Genomic DNA, 14,355 nt, shown 5'->3' on the forward strand with positions numbered 1-14,355 from the left:
GGCATTGTTCTGAGAGCATGCACTCTCAGAGGCTGTGACTCATAAATCAGGACTGAAGACATTTACTTGGACCTCTGTCAGGAAAGGTCTGACAGCAAGGCACAGATTCTAGAAGTTTCGAGTTTTAAGGCCAACTATGACGTACGTAGCTGAGGTTTTGACCTTTGTTTTCCGTGTCGGCTCTTTGGGTTATTCTCCCGATGCACATGATATTTTATTAGAGACTTGTTTTCGCATGCAATTGGATTCTCACAATATGTCCTGCTAGCTGCTGCAAGGTCTCGTTGGTTATCATGGTCGTAGCACTTGCTTCATGCACCGTTTTCTCCACGTCACATTGAAAGAACTTGGAAGAAAAAGGGCAGAAAAAAAATAGTAGAATCACAATAAGTTCTTAAGAAAACAGTTTGCAGTGCATTTTATGAAGAAAGAAATGCTTCCTGTGGTCTTATTTGCTCATGGTTTTGTGACACGTAGGGAAGGTCTTGAATGACCGTAATACACTTCTAGTGCGGGAGCTCTCAACTTGGCCGAGCCACGAAAAATGTTAAAACAGCACGGTATTGTACGCGAACATTGCATTGCAATTAGTTCAAAAGGCCGACCACAATATTAATGAACCGAAAAGGCGATATCAAAAAATTTTTCTTTAAATATACTTTGTAAATGAAAATTCTTCCAAAAATACTGTAACTGCAAAAATGAGAAAATTGACAGTGAGTGCATGATAAATGTGGTCATATCCACCGCCTGCTTATTTAATGTTGTGTTTTACTTCGTTTCAGTAATAAAAAGAAAGCAAAATGGAAAGCGCCACTCCCATCCGCTCCTCTAATCTGCATACTTTCACAAAGTATATCAAATAATAGCTCGAAAAAAAAACGCCTGCTCCCAACGTTCTTCTTTCTAAACAAGCGTGCTGCAGTTTTTTAATACATTCCAGTTCAACAAAGAACACTGCTTCGATTACATTACAACTGCATTAATCCCAATATATATCAAGTGGTCTCTATCTCAGCCACTATGGCTGGAAGCGAATCCTTCGCAAAACATGCAAATTATTATCTTCATATAAATGCCCGGTGCATCGGCGGCAGAGAAACAAACGAACACATCTCAGTGCAAGACTTGTGAATTTAGTTTTTGTTTTCGCGTAGATGTGCTAAAACAGGAAACAATGGTAACAGTGTGAGCCACCTTGAAGGAAAGAAACGCACATATTCTTAGAACCACTTATAAAGCGTTCGTAATAAAGCTAATAAAGGCCTTCGCCATGGAAATGTCAATTTATGAACTTTATGAACTTATGAACCGCGACTACCGCTAGCAGCAGTGCTGTTTGCTATGATTACAAATTTGCACTTCTGACATCAGAGCAGCGTGACGTCTCCGGCTGCATCGCAAGCATAAATATGTATACAAATTTACATTTCGTCTTTCCATTGTAAACGTGTAGTGAAAAAACCGCGCACTTGAATCTCTATGAAAGCACAAAAATTTCAGCATATGGTTTTTCCACCGTATCGAAGGATTTCAACGCCCACTCCTTTTGGTCTTCCGACGCTCAAGGATGGTACCAGGATAAAAGTTATGAGAGCAGAGGTAAGGTTAAAAGTGAAACCTGCATCGTTGGTGCTGCCATTTCTGAGGTACAATCGTAATGGCGGTAGAGTTCCCACAATCGTAATGGCGATCGGTTTTAGGGGAGAGTGCAGGGCTTCACAGCTCCATTGCCTGGGTGGTGGTCCTTCTTCTGGGGCACCATTAGCAGGAGCCGCTGCCCACGATCTCTGAACCAGAGCACTCTGGGACGAGGGTCGCCTCCCAGCCCTCTCTCGTTGGCGGATTTATTCTCTTTATTTCCTGATTTTTTTGGCAGGCCCATACCATATCATACGCGTCTGCCCACATATCACAAAACTTACCGTACCCCGAAAAATCGGGTTTGTGTGTTAAGCCCGCGATTCTAAAACAATACTAATAGACTAAGTTATCACTCCAAGAGAGCTGTTGATCTTCAGTACTGCAGCGAGGGGAGGCAAGATGGAATGAATGTCGTTCATAACGAAGCTCGTGCAGTTGAAGAGATTGAGAAGTGACCAGACTAAGCCGAAGTAATTTTTTCTTAGTGCTACTGTAGCTTGTAGAAAGGTCCGTTCAGTATGAATTTATAGCAAAACTCAAAGCACGTGATCAAGGCCTGTCAGTGCAATGTATTTCTTGATTGTCTTTCAACGAAATTGTGCTTAGGATTTTTGGGACATTCCTGGCCAGAGCCCTTGGGACATTCCTGGCCAGAGCCCTTTGTTTTTTCTAAGAAAGCCCGCGTGGCCGTCATGCACAATGAAACCTATTCTTAAAAGTTGAGTGCAGAATTCCATCAAAGCCTCATAATGTGCTTCTGAAGTGCCTTACTGGCACCTGAAACAAAAATTAGAAGTGGTATTTTTAGTCACGCGGCTTGCACCACAAAATTAAAAGTCGTACCTGTATATAGACAACCTGTTTAATATGAACTGTTGGTGACGACTGTCTTGGTCAGCTCAATAACTACACAAATAGGAAACATGAAGTATTTTCTAACTCGCAATATTTTGTGACAGGAAAGGAGCACATAATATACTTGTGGAATGCTGATGTCATTAGGGTGCAAAATAAACTACATCAATGGTCTTATATACATAACTAATAGAGTACATGCAAGGGTACGTAATAGAGTGACCGACAGTAAAGCACCTTCCTCCTTCGATTTATACAGGACGACCACATAAAGCAAATCTCATTTGCACAGATGAGCTATAAGCTCTGAATCGCTTGTTGCCGTATGCTTACATTCATGAAAGGTGTTTTTCTTGAGTCTTGGCTCATATTTCAAAATAATATTGTTATGGGGTGGCAAGCCTAGGAAAAGGACGACGCGATGACAAATTATAGTAAGATTTAATGGCTGCGGGCCTAGCGCAAGTGCTCCGTCCCGCTTCACTGTCTTCTTCGTTTTCGCAACATGACCTGGGTCATTCTTTGTACATGAGTGCGTTTGTATCCGCTATGAACCCTGGCCAATCCCCCGCCGTGGGTATGTGCCATTAGGCCTGAGGACTTCCTCATCATCATCATCATCATCATCCTCCGAGCGAATGTCCCGATCGATTGCTTGGATTCTGAATGGTGAAGCGGCGATGACCGTGATCAGAAAGGATGGAAGATAAAAGGCTTGCCAACAAGATGATCTGATGAACGGTTGTCCCTGGAGCTTCAGGTCCAGCGGTCAGTCGCCCACAGCTGAAGGTCAAGGTTTGAAAACTCGCCGGACAGGATTGGCGGGGTGCCGTCTTGGTTCGGGTCGTCGTCCAGTCATACTGCATCTGGTCCTGGTTGCAGTGTCTTGTGGTCGAGGCAGGGAACGGGGTGGGGGAAAGTGGCTGGTCGGTTCTGGTCAGGTCGAGCTGGGGTTGAGCCGGTGGCGGAGTCCAGGTCCCCTCGGCAAACGACCAAGGCGAGCAGAAGGCGGCGATGCTGCAGGTACCAGGATGGCGATGAAGCGACCCCCGAACCTCACACCAAATATTGCGAGGTGGCAAGCCTAGGAAAAGGGCTACGCGATGGCAGATGATATGATGTAATGGCTGCGGGCCTAGCGCGAGTGCTCCGTCCCGCGCCACTGTCTTCTTTTCGTCTTCGCAACAATATCTTTGCCTAATATTTAGCACCCACATTTTCTCAAAATACTTGCTCAAGGAAGAGGTATGTTTTGATCTTTAGGTAATGAAAATTTCATCAGTCACTTGAATCCAAAATATATCAACCGTGTCGTCCAGAATTTATTTGTATTACTAGTTCAGAAACATAAAGTACAGTGTACTATGCATTTCTGGAACAGCTAAATAACAAAAAGAGGTGCTGCAATATCAAATGGAAATAGAATTCTTTCTGCATAAATTATTTAGTAAATAATCAAAATATCAAAAAACTTTCACAGATAGTTGCAACAATACAAGTTGCCTTCCTTTCCAACGCCCAAGATTTCATTGCCTTAACAGGCGTAAATTTAGATTTTTATCGTCTTTCTGTGTCATGTTTTTCTTACTACAAATTTTGGGTTAGTAATGAGAATCTCGTGGTAAATTCGGTCTCGAAAAAAGGTATGCACCCCGACTTCAAAAAGTTTAAGATATTGTTGCCATCATTATAAAGCAGACGTGATGTATGTTGCCGTTTTTAATCCTTGAGCAAATGAGACAACCATATGTAGTCAGTGAAAGCAATTATTATATTTCAAAGTTACTGTAAGAGAAAAAAAAAACAGCTGTGGATGCGCACATTCGCCGCAGGCAAGGCACCTTCTCCTCACTAATTTTTTCTGCTCAAAACGTCAGAGCTCCCGCGGTGGCTCAGCGCTTATAGTGCTCGGCTGCTGATCTGAAAGAAGTTTTTCAAACCCAGCCACTGCTATAGAATTTTGGTGGCACCGAAATGGTATAGGGCCGTGTACTGTACGTCATCAGCGCACGTAAAAGACTGCAGAGGATCAACTACCCGCTACCATCTCCTACAGCACCTCTTATAGACTGAATCACTTTCGGGCCTTAAAGCCCACAAACCTAAACGAAAGCTGAAGAGAATATAGCCGCTTGGCGTTGAGCAACCTGTTTGTATGTATGTCCAAAACCGGACAAAATTTCAGGCGCTTTGAAAATTGCTAGCAGTTTTTTTCTAGCATATTTGTTTCATTTCGCTGCGTCCTACACCCTTCTAAATGTCGATAGAGGCGAAATGCTAGAGGTCTGTGTACTCTGCATATGTCAGTGGAGGTTAAAGAACCCCAGGTGGCCGAAAGTTCCAGAGCCCTTCACTACGGCGGCCCTCATAGCCTGAGTCGATTTGGGGCGTTAAACCCAATAAACAATAAATATTAAAAAGCAGGCCTTTAATGACGTCTACATAGAGTTCAAGTGGTAACTAAAACTTGAAATGCAGCGTATTTCTCGACTAAACTCTCAGAAATATAGTGTTCGCCTTCACACATTTTTAACCATAGGCTTTTAGAGTTAGCGTTGTTTCGGCACTGCATTGTTAGTGGTGTATTACATCAGAAGACAGCTAAGACGTACTAACTTGCAGCCCGGCTAACGAATATTGAATCGTTACATTTTTACTATTACTGTTAGGCTCATTATTTATTGATAGGTGCGTAGCCCTCCGTAAGTAATATCCATAACAGTTGTTGCAATTTCGAAAACGCGGATACCCTCGGTGCTGTGGCCTAAGAAATTTTCCCTATTTCGACGAGTTACGTGCAGGGCAGTTGGCTTTGCCTGCAGGCTTCTCGAAAGCGCATGTGCTTTGGCGCGATATAGCCACAATTTGTTGGGCGACAGCGCCAAGGGTAACCGCGTTTTCTAAATCCTAAAAACTGACATGGATATCATTTAGGGTTAGTACACCCCCCTCAATAATTGAGGAGCCCAACAGTAGGATCCAGACATCCTTGCCAATCGTTGACAAATACGTACTACGATTTGGCGACTTGAAGACGGCATTTCACGAGAACAAGTACATACAGTACGTATGTACGTACATACAGAAAATGTGCTCCTGAAACAGATGTGTGATAATCTGCAAAAATAAGTGAAAGTAAATGAGGAAACATAATAGCCGCCAACACTACCCCAGAAATGCTAATGTTTAACAAATGCATTCGCTTGATAAATTGAGAGAAATTGTTATAAAGTTTGAAGAAAGCTCAGTGCCAGCGTAGGAGCGTATTTCTCTCTCTGATATCGACGCTTGCCTCGGAGTACAAGTACCAATAAGAACTCAAATTCGGAACACTGTTTTCTGGTTCATTCAGCGCCAAAATAAGCTGATGTACTCGAAAAGTGACAGCGATAAAAACTGTGTTGTGATGACAAGTACTCGAGTTCTTGGCTCACATGCACTTAAACGTGAACTTTGGATCTAAACGGGAAAGTGCAGACAAAAACACTGTGAGGAAAAAAAGCGTGGCGAACTGAGAGATCATTTGCTTCTAAGAAATGCTGTCAAGATTAGCTAACGTCAATAAAATGCGCGAAACCGGCAGTAATATGTAATTGACTGCCAGTACAGTTCGACAGCTTAACAGAACAACTTAGTAACTTGAAATACGCTAAGCATATTAAACCTAAACTCTTGTTCAGTCACAACAATAGATTATAAAGAACACAGTTATTTCCATAATCCTTCAAGTTCAAATTCCATATCATGAAATTCCCCGAAAGATGGGATCATGAAGGTGCGGCCTATTTCGGTTGAGCAGTTATAACCACTTTTTTTATCAACAGAACTGATCGCCAAATAAACGGAGTGTCAGCACAGCGATTGAACTCAGTTTAAGCATTTGATACTACAGAAGTTACTACATTCGTGAGATATTACGAAATATTTACTGTAGAAGACAGTACGAAATATGTTCTGCGTATAATAGCGAAAGCCTGATAGAGACCTGGCCAACTGTATTCATCTATTGAAGAAACTTATCGATGCCGTGTCAAATAATCAGTGCGGTTTATCTATGGGCACGACATCAGCATCGGTAGTTTCACTCAGCAGGAGGAGGTATCCGTGCGCGGGATTCGGGCAGCAGCGGCTCTCACTCCTCCTGTGCGTCATCGATGGCGTGACAAACCTTTAGATGGGACTGGCAAGTGTCCCCATTGTGGTGCTGCGCTAGGCCAGTGTGACGAAAAACACTTGCTGTGGACTTGCCCGGCTACAGCTTCCGTGAGACGATGTTTCCTAAGGAAGGTAGGCCTGCGATAGGACGTTGCTGGCGACTCTCGCAAGTGGACACATGATAATCGCTTTATCGAGAACTTTTGCCACCTTTTAAGTGAGGCTTGTTTGCACTCGTTCTTCTAACTTTCTCTCCCATTCTCATTATGCCTAATCGCAAACAGCTCGAAAAAAAATATGCGTAGTGTTTCCGGGCTCAAAACAAGACAACATGTCTGTTGGACACGTACGGCTTTTGTAACATTCTCACAGTAACATGACGCACTGCGCATCAACAGCTGACCAATGACTAGGCGCACCGTAAAATGTGCCATAGTCACCAGCACTGTGCTTTCTTATTATTGACAATCTTCCTGTGTTGATTCTTCAAAGAATGCACAGACGTGTGGTGTTCATGAAAAACGAATTACTAGCGTAGTAACCCTATTACCATTGAGTTCTGCACCGCTCTCGCCAAGACGGACTGGCTTGACGGTCTATTACTACTCGATCCCGACGACGCTTTGTGCTCTGCTTATAACACGCAAGTGAATTTATGCAAAATGTTACTCAGTCCTAATTCCTAATAGCCGAAAATGCAGGAAAGCTTGGATCACACATGACGTGCTACAAAAAATAAATTCAACGGAAAGGTTATGCACGAAGCTAATTAGCTTGATGCATCGACCAAAAAACATACTGGAAATACCACAATCAGCTTTACTGTGAACTAAGGTGCGCTAACTACGATTACCTCGAGTAAGTTTCTGGTTGCACACCACGGAAAGGTTACAGCGAAAGGTGTCCTCAACTCATTAAGATCTTAGCCTGGGCTCTGAGAGCTGACAACATCGACAGAGAAAAAGGCATCATGCTTCAGGCAGATTCAATAGCACTGTCCTGAATAAAAGACCTGAATAAAGTATCACGCAGCTAGCGTGATTCTTTATTCAGGTCCTCAGAAGCTGGAAAGAGGTAATCTCGGTGGTTACGGTCTCCGTTCTAGCGGAGCGATGCTTATAGACGGGCTCCAGGTTAAGCAGTGCATAGGTGTCATTGATTTGTTAGCTTCAGGGCCGTTACAAATCTATGTTTTCCTTTCGAGATCTGTATTCCCAACGAAGACGCAAATCACCAAGGTCCTTTCATTGTTAATACGCACATTTAGTCAATATGGCCGCAGCAGTAAGATAGCCTATTTTTATTGCGCTCATAGTTTATTGACCACATGAAGGTCATTGCGCACAGCGATATAGTATCAAGTTAGGACGCACTTTGCTCTGGCCTGCCACAGGGCAGCATTTTAGGCCCCTTTCTATTTGTTTATAAAATTATTATTTATCGTATAAACCCCTTCTGGTCCATCTTGTTACTTTTTCTCAAGATGTTACTACGCTCGTAGCTAGCAACGAAGTAAAAAAAAATTATCAGTATATGTCAGTGAGGGTGTGGAATAGTTCCGTCAGTGCGCAGCGAATAACTTTGTAAAGGTAATGAAAACAAAACAAAAGATATATCATTCAGAGGCGAAAACAAAAGTATTTTCCATAACAGTAACCTGATGTTGGGAAAGGTCGCGATAGATGTGGTTCCGACAATGAAGTTCCGGGGCGCTATTTTCTTCGAAGCTCTTTGCTGGGACACAGATATAGAAATGTCCTTGGTAAAATTCTAAAAATATGCCGAGAAGGGAGCATAACCGGCGACAAAAATACCGCTATAATTTGACGCTGATCACTTGGTCGCTGTCCTGCTCGATGGCACAAAATACAAGCAAAGCACAACTCGCGTGCATTCCTTGAAGTAGGGCACTCCAGGTGTACCACCGATTCAATTGCAATGCTTTGTTTCACACTTAACAAGCCTTTGTGTATTGAAATTTTTAAACAGAAGTAGCTTTGGTGCATTCGAAGAGGATCTCTTCATCTGCGTGATGACAAGAACGTTTTTTTTTTTCGTATGGTCTACCTTTGCGATGCATTCAAAATCGTGCTCGTGAGGTAGCGTGCCCAACTCTATTTCATTCTTCATAAGCGGAAGAGGAAAATGTTTTTTGGAATTTTTGTTGGCAGTTCTCATAAGCTCGCGCAGTTCTCCTGCCAAGGTTGAGAGGAGGTGCGAATCAATTATGTAGCTGCACCACAAATATTTCAATCTCTCGCATCTTGAGGGTACCTCCATCTCCCTTTAATTTTTCGTAGCTCTTGACAACAAGGTGTGTATTTAAGCTTCTATATTGCGTTCGTGCTTGTGAGTTTGGAACGCCGTGCGTTGCATGCATCTATTTATTTATGTGTGCACTTCACTGTGTTACAAGGAGACGCTATAAGCAACTTTTCACGGCAACATCCGTTTTTCGTGCTCCTTATTTATTCAAATCCTGCCATCGTAAAGCCTGCGGCATGTCTTCAGTGATAGCAGGGTACTTCATGGGTGTTTATTTCGGGACAGAGTGCGATAATATAAACATCGAATGTTATAAAAAACAGCTGTTTTCTTACGTTGTTCTAATGTCGCGCAGAATATATATCGTGCCCGCGTGAGGATTGTGCACAAATCTGGCAGGCCCATTGGCGCTGTCCATCTTCGCACCTCCACGTGCTCTCTGTCGTCCTGCGCACCATGCATAGGTTTTATGGGCAGATTGTCTAAAATTAGAGGACTGCACACTTGAAGCACTAAGTCTTGCGCCTTTCACCTGAACATGTGCATGAACGCAATACTTTACTATGTATAAACCACATCTGATTGCCAGAATAAGCATGTCACTGGTCTGAATTTTATCACAGGTCCCAGCTCTCTGAAAACAATGATAACTATAGCTTGTTTTGATTCGTGTCTCCGCCTGCGTGCGCGTGAGCATTGTGCCAGAAGGATTTCTATTGAGAGGTGGTGCTTTTGAGGCTATAGCGCCCGGCGACGCTATAAAGCGCAGGCGCTGAGATCGCTGAGGCGGTACCAGCGCGTGCTAGAGAAAAATAAAGATGAGCAGCGCGTGCTCGGAGCGCACGCCCAGCACGGGCTGTTCAGAACTAGAAGCCTGCCACGCTGGTCGTCTTGTTCTGGTGCTCCGCTGCGACCCCGCAAATCCTCAAAAGTGGTGACTCCGGCCTAGGACATGACCGACCCCAGCAACCTACCGCCCTCAGGCGACCTTCCGCCTGACGCTACCTTGCGCCCACGGGACGTCGCAGTTCTCCAGCTCCGCCTACCAACATTCTGGCCCAAGTGTCCGCAGATCTGGTTCGCCCAAGTGGAAGCCGTCTTCCATCTGCACCACGTCACCTCGGATGCATCTTGGTTTCGTCATTTACTTTTCAACCTGCCTCCTGAGGTGGCTCAAGAGGTAGTGGACATCATCGCTGCACCCTTGGGCGATACCCCGTACCAGCGACTAAAGCAGGGCCTTCTGGACCGCATCACGGCGTCAGAGAGTGCGCGCCTCCAGCAGCTGCTCACCTACGAAGAGCTTGGAGACCGCTGCCCCTCCCAGCTACTCAACAGCATGCGGCAGCTACTGGGTGAAAGCAATGCAGACTCGAACGGCGCACTGTTGCGGCAGCCCTTCCAGCAAAGCTTGCCGCAGTCCACCCGCCTCGTCTTGGCTGCTGCGGGAGACTTGACCCTTGACCGCCTCTCCCAGCTCGCTGATCGAGTCCACGACGCGACTTCTCCTTCCGTCGCCGCCCTCTCTTTTCCACCGGAGACCTCCGTCATTTCACGGTTAGAGGCCCGGATCGATCAGCTGGCCGCTTCTATCGATGCCCTTCGGACGTCCTCTCATGCCCTGCACGGTTTATCCTCAGCACCTCGCCGCCATTCGTCATCGCCGAGTGGTCCGCACACGTCCAGTCCTCGCAGTCCGTGTCTCTGCTGGTATCACCGAACTTTCCAGCACCACTCTCGCCACTGCGCTCCGCCATGCAACTGGTCGGGAAACGCGCAGCGAGATCACTGACGGCGGCCTGCGACCTCGCTCTTCAACCTGGCCGCCTTTTCTTCGTCATGGATCGCATTTCTGGCCTGCACTTCCTCGTCGACACTGGTGCCAAAGTCAGCGTACTGCCGTCCTCCAAGGCAGACCGTGCTTCCAAGTCACATGGACCTACTCTTCGTGCGGCCAACTTAACCTCCATCGCAACGTATGGTCTTCGATCCCTCACTCTGGACATTGGCCTGCGGCGCACGTTTCGAAGGGTCTTCATCGTCGCCGATGTACATCAACCCAACCCCGGTTCCGACTTCCTGACGCATTTTGATCTGGACGTCAGCATGCGTCACCATCATCTCCTCGACAGCAAGACGCGCCTTTCCATCACTTGCGTTGTATCAGGTGTCGCTTCCACTGGCATCCGAACTCTGCTTCCGTCATGCCCGTACGCTCAAGTCCTCGCCGACTTTCCCGAGGTCATGAAGCCTTGTAATCTCCATCAGCCACCCAAGCACGGTATAACCCACCACATTGTCACGCGTGGTCCACCTGTCGCAGCTCGCCCGCGCCGCCTCTTCGGTGAGCGTCTGGCTATTGCAAAACGGTTATTCGACCACATGCTCCAGTTGGGTATTATTCGCCCTTCATCCAGTAGTGGGGCCTCACCACTCCATCTGGTGCCCAAGAAAGATCCGGGTGACTGGCGTCCGTGCGGCGACTACCGGGCTCTCAACGCTCACACGGTCCACGACAGCTATCCCCTTCCACACATTCAAGACTTCACTGGACATCTGGATGGCTGCAAGATCTTTAATAAAGTGGACCTTGTCAAGGCGTACCACCAAATCCCTGTTGAGCCGGCCGGTATTCCGAAGACGGCCATCACTACACCCGTCGGACTGTTTGAGTACGTGCGCATGCCTTTTGGGCTACGCAACGCAGCTCAAACTTTCCAAAGATTTATTGCTGAAGTGACGCGTGGTCTCCCGGCGGTATTCGCCTGCATCGATGACATCCTCGTCTCGAGTCGTACTCCACAGGACCACGAGCGTCACCTCCGGGAACCCTTTCAACGCCTCCAAGAGTTTGGCTTGGTCGTCAATGCCCAGAAATAAGTTTTCGGCTCTTCTGAGCTCGAGTTCTTGGGACACCAAATCTCGGCGCTGGGAATTCGTCAATTGCCTTCTCTCGTCCAGGCTGTTAATAAGGACTTCCCAGCACCAACTACCCTACGCAAGCTCCCTGAGTTCCTGGGCATAGCGAATTTTTCACGGCGCTTTATCCCAAACTGCGCCGAGCTTCTTCGCCCCTTGACTGACCTTCTCCGCACCACGAAGTTCTCATCCTCTGCGATTTCCTGGTCTCCCGAAGCCGCTTTCACGGCTGCAAATCAAGCCCTCGCCGATTCAGTCGTCCTCATCCACCCTAGGACTTCCGCGCCCACTCGCATCATGGTGGATGCTTCCAGCGTGACTATTGGTGCGGTTCTTCAGCAGAAGATTGACTCCGAGTGGCACCCACTGGGTTTCTTCTCTCGGAAGCTCCAGCCAGCTGAGACTCGCTACAGCGTATTTGGCCGTGAGCTGCTTGCTATCTACTCCACCAAACAGCACTATCGCCACTTCTTGGAAGGCCAGCCTTTTTACGTTCTCACGGACCATAAGCCTCTGTTGTATGTGTTCCTTACGAACTCTTCGAAGTACGTCGCCCGTGGTGAACTTCTTCAGCTGGCTACATATCGGAGTTCACAACCGATATTCGACATATCAAAGGCACCGACAACGAGGCAGCTGATGCACTTTCACGCATTTGCACCATCGGCGTGTCTCCACCTGCTGTGGACTGGCCGTCCCTGGCCCGGGCACAGCTTGAGGACCCTGAGCTGCAGGCCCTGCGTGACCACCCCCGAGCACTCCGTCTGCAGCTCGTGCCTCATCCGTTTGTGCCCGGATCACTCTGGTGCGACATATCATCGGCTCTACCGCGACCGTTCATCCAGGAGGCCTTTCATCGTGCCATTTTTCATTCCCTTCACGACATCTACCATCCTAGCATTCGAGCCACTTAGCGCCTCGTTACCCAGCGGTACGTCTGGCCGAACATTAACACCAACATTCGCCAGTGGGCCCGCTCGTGCCTTGCTTGCCAGTCCGCCAAAGTGACACGCCATACTAAGACTCCCCCTCAGTCTTTCCTGCCGCCTGGATCACGCTTTGACCACATTCATCTTGACCTGGTTGGACCGCTTCCCCCCTCTCAGGGCTACAAGTTATATTTTGACGATGGTCGACCGCTTCACCCGTTGGCCTCAAGCCGTGCCCATTCCGGACATTACTGCGGAAACAGTTGCCAGAGCCTTCGTTTCGACGTGGGTTTCCCGCTTCGGCTGCCCCGGCATTGTTACCACGGATCGCGGCCGCCAGTTCGAATGCGCCCTCTTCACTTCGCTCACCCGGCTACTCGGCACTAAACACTGCCGCACCGCATCATACCATCCCTGTGCAAACGGCATGGTCGAGCGGCTCCATCGCCAGCTCAAGGCTGCACTTACTGCGCGCCTGGATCGCGAGCACTGGGTAGACCACCTCCCTATGGTGCTCCTAGGCCTACGCGCCGTCCTGCGTCGTGACCTTGGCTGTTCGGCGGCCGAACGCGTCTTCGGTACCTCCCTGAGGCTTCCCAGTGACTTGTTCTTACCTTCGGCTCCCTCGTCCCAACCACTGCAATACCTTCACCGCCTACAGGACTGTCTCCAGCATCTGCGCCCAGTGCCGCCTCGCTCAACTGCCCATCAAGTGTTTGTGCACCCAGACCTTGCTTCCTCGACGCATGTTTTTCTCAGGCAAGACGCTGTAAAGGCGCCTCTTACCCCCTCATACGACGGCCCGCACCGCGTCCTCAACAGGACGACAAAGTCAGCGACAATCCTGCTCGATGGTCGTGAAGTGGTCGTCTCCCTCGATCGACTCAAACCCGCGTACCTCGAGACACCTCCCCAGGAGCTCCCCTCAGATGTTGTCGGCCCACCTGCAGACCTGCTTGCCGCCGTGGCTACTCCATCTCTGCCTCGTCGGCGCGTACATTTAGCCGTTCCGTCTAGGCGGGGGGCCCTATAGCGCCCGGCGACGCTATAAAGCGCAGGCGCTGAGATCGGCGGTACCAGCGCGCGCTAGAGAAAAATAAAGATGGACAGCGCGTGCTCGGAGCGCACGCCCAGCACGCGCTGTTCGGAACTAGAAACTGCCACGCTGGTCGTCTTGTTCTGGTGCTCCGCTGCGACCCCGCAAATCCTCAACAAGGCAATGACTCATAAAGTTTGCTAACATTTGTTTGCGCGCCTACCACAAAACGAATGCCCGCTAGACACATTCTCAAGAAGTTTCGTATTCAAAGGCCAAAGTAAAAGGCCGTGTTTGACGTTTTGACTTTTTTTTAGTGTTGACTCTCGACAGAAGGCCGCGAGTAGTATAATAATTTATTTAAAGATGTTCTTTCAACATGCATTTGGAAATATGTTTTCTACTTCTTTTGTTGTAAAACTAGATTATCATAACCTATCCTGCTGACTGCTTCGTGCACTAACGGGTTTGAGCACTGCAAAACGAAACAACCCTCTAAGAGGAAAACAGTGAAAATTCTTACTAGATTTGAGATTAAATGCTAAAGAAAAC

At 47.5% G+C, this 14,355-nt stretch overlaps 1 long non-coding RNA gene across 1 annotated transcript in view; it reads right to left on the reverse strand.

The window, feature by feature from the left end:
• Positions 1–201: 201 nt before the first annotated feature.
• The window catches only part of LOC149331910 (uncharacterized), a 140,970-nt gene continuing 126,816 nt past the window's right edge, over positions 202–14,355 (reverse strand). Inside the window, exon 3 of the long non-coding RNA XR_016284861.1 lies at positions 202–346. This is a non-coding gene — a long non-coding RNA (uncharacterized LOC149331910). The remainder of the gene's footprint in view (positions 347–14,355) is intronic.

Source organism: Amblyomma mixtum, chromosome 8, assembly GCF_055824585.1.
Source record: "Amblyomma mixtum isolate Tamu chromosome 8, ASM5582458v1, whole genome shotgun sequence".
NCBI lineage: Eukaryota > Metazoa > Arthropoda > Arachnida > Ixodida > Ixodidae > Amblyomma > Amblyomma mixtum.